Raw genomic sequence first — 3,271 nt, forward strand, 5'->3', positions numbered from 1 at the left:
AGAACTGCTGGCCTAATGAATGGTGTTTATATTGTCTGTGGAATAAATGATCTCAGGGAAATTAAATCTGCTCAATTAACATTTGTGTTGGTTTGTTCTTTGAATTCTCTTGTGTAACTCCCATAATCCTTTCCTAAGGTGAGCTATATGAAACTGTCCTATTAGTCCAAAATATCTTTCACATAATTCACCTTACTTAATATGTTTATGACAGTTATTGCCATCCTTTCCAACATTGTCCCCCTTCCTGTGACTGTGCTGAGCAGAATGGATTATAAGTATTATGACCCAGCACAAGTTGCTCATGGTTTCAGTCATATGGCATTTCCCAGAGCAGAAAGGGCTCCTTTGTGCTGACATCCAGAAGGATGAGTAAAAGTCTGGCAACAGGGTGTGTCTGGCCAGAGAAATGACTTGTTATAAGGCTCAATGGTGTGTACAATGAGGTGTGCGGAGGTCCCCACTGAAGGAGCTTGGAATTCCTTGGTTCTCTACCCTGTAAGCCCAAGATCTCAGGAACCAGGAACACGGACCCTAGGTTTTCTGTGCACCTACTGTAGACAGTCACTGGAGGGGTTCACTCACCATGCATAGAACTGAGTTTATAACAGGTAAGGGGGTAAAAAACGAAACATATGTTTTGTGAAGACCTTCCTCCTACAGCAGTGAGGACTTAGAGGTGGAGGGGAAGCAGTGGATCTGAGCCCTGGGGGAAAAGTGGGCAGAAAGGAGAAGGGAGGAAGCTTTTCCTTGATTCTGGGAGGGGCTGTGGTAAACCTGCGTGTCTGGTCTGGGCAGGGTTCTGCAAAGATTAGGAAGGCAGTGGTGAGTGTCCAGTGTCCTTTGCCGTGCCCCATATTAACCTGCAGGGAACATGAGTGGGTGGTGATAGTAACTCAGTCTCTGGAGAAGTTCTCAGAGTACTGAGTGTGTATGCCTGAGGACACATGTGAAATACTTCGATGCTCCAGGATGTGAGATGGTGTGGGCTGTGAGAGCTGTAGGTACCTGGGCAGCTGGAATAGGAGACATGCTGTTTGTTTGGAGTACACGATAAAGCCATGGTGGGTGGTTCTTTGTATCTCTTCCTGGAAACAGCTAACTTCACCATAGCTGTTCTAATGATTACAGAATAACAGAAGGTTGAGAACAGGGCTCTTACTGAAATGATGACAATTTGGAGAAAAAAGGAAAAGAAAAAAAAAAGACTTTTATTCTGTCTTATTATTTTTCCCGAAGAACTTGCCAAGTTGCATGCTAATTTTTTTAGGAATAAAATGCCTTTAAAAGTATAAACAGGGGCTGGGAGTTTGGCCTGGTGATTAAAGTGCTTGCCTAGCATGCATGAAGACCCGGGTTTGATTCCTCTGTACCACATACATAGAAAAAAGCTGGAAGTGGTGCTGAGGCTCAAGTGGTAGAGCTCTAGCCTTGAGAAAGTCCAAGGACAGTGCCCAGGCCCTGAGCTCAAGCCCAGGACTGGAAAAAAAAAATAAATAAAAAAAATAAAAGTATAAACAACAATTCTTATTTTCAGTCATTTTTGTATCCTGATACATATTTAATTATGCATGCTTAATAATTTTATCCCATGTAAGCTAAAGCATAGATTAATAGTAAAAGCCATCCTTTTGCTTTTATAACTCTTACAAGCTAACATCAAATAAGCACATAATCTGAAATTTATACTTACAGCCAGTGAATAGAATAATTTTGAGATAATATAGTGAAAGTTTCTTACACGGTTATAAAAGTATATTTTAAATGTCATTACTATATTTTCAACTATATTGCTCCCTTTTCTGAACTCATTGAACAATTTCTAATAGCTCTTTGTCTATGAAGACAATAAAAAGTTTTGCTTTCCTGAATATATATTCTTGGTAAGAAATCATGGGTTGTGTGTGCTGGTCCTGGGGCTTGAACTGAGGGTCTAAGTACTATTCCTGAGCTATTTTACTCGAGTACCCCCTCTCAACCACTTGAGACACAGATCCATTTCCCTCTTTTTGATGGTTAATTGGAGATGAGTCTCCTAGACTTTCCTACCCAGGCTGGTTTTGAACCACCTGTGGGGCACATCACATCAGGAAAATGGGCTCATTTTCTGGTCTTGAGATCCAACCTGCCTGTCACCTGGTTGGGAGTCTTGGCTGTGGTTTGTGATGTAAAGTAAGGCTACCTCTAACTCTGGGATTGGCCCCGCTGCCCTCTGGGACAGCACCTACCTCCCCCTGCCATGCCCACCTCTATGCTGATATGCTCCTGCATCCTATACCTACCCATTGTATTTTCCCAATAAACGAATCCTGCTTTAACGAGTCTCCCTGGCGCGTCTAAGTGTCCTCCCTCCGGTGAGAGAGGGCTGGATGAAGGCGGCCAGTCGGCCCTAACCTTTCTCGGTCTCATCTTAGTTGGGGCGTGTTCTCCTTGTCCCTCTTGTGGGTCAGGAGGCAAGAAGGACTAAAAACCCCGACAACCATCCACAGATCTCAGTCTCTTTAGTAGCTGCAATTACCAAGCATGAGCCACCAGCACCTGGCTTACTAGTACTTTATGTAGCAGAAAAGTGAGCTGAAAGGATCTAGTTTGAACAGAGAAATGTTTCCCCCAGTCTTGATTTAAACTATAACACAGAAAGGTGGGCACGGGCAGAAACAGGAACTTCCCTGAGATGTCAAGCTCTATTTTAAACCCTCAGTCCACACACTGAGCCAATGATTAAGATGGTTATTCTATTGTTATGATTCCCACTCCCCAACTCCAGGTTAAACCTGGAAGGGTAAGAAAGATCAAATGTGCAGGTGTAGCCTTCTCAGACACCTGGGCAGGCATCGTGGAATACCCAAACCCCTTGGAGAGGGCTAAAGGGGAAAACCCCCAGTTTCACTGCAGTCACCCCACACTGTTGGAAATAACCTTCAAGCTCATAGGACAGTCTCCACATCCATTTTGCCTTATCTAACTGCTCACCCTCCTGCTGGAGGAGTATGCTGTTCCTGTTCACGTGGTTGACTCAATTGCCCACCTGGGGCCTGCCTAGAGGTGACTTTCCTTTTCTATAAGGCACTCATTCTTGTGTTCTTACTCTTTATGGATCTCTTTGCTAAACCCAGAGCAGTGTTCTTAAGCATTGAACTTAATAGCCAAGGACATCTGGAACATCTTGTCCACTGGAGATAATACTAACATCTTGATAAAGTCGTTTCTGCACAGAATGCCCTGATGCTATCAAAGAAGCACTTTACAGTTTCCTTCAACTTGGTCGAAT

This window comes from Megascapheus bottae, chromosome 7, assembly GCF_031878675.1.
Source record: "Megascapheus bottae isolate mThoBot1 chromosome 7, mThoBot2.hap1, whole genome shotgun sequence".
NCBI classification, from domain to species: domain Eukaryota; kingdom Metazoa; phylum Chordata; class Mammalia; order Rodentia; family Geomyidae; genus Megascapheus; species Megascapheus bottae.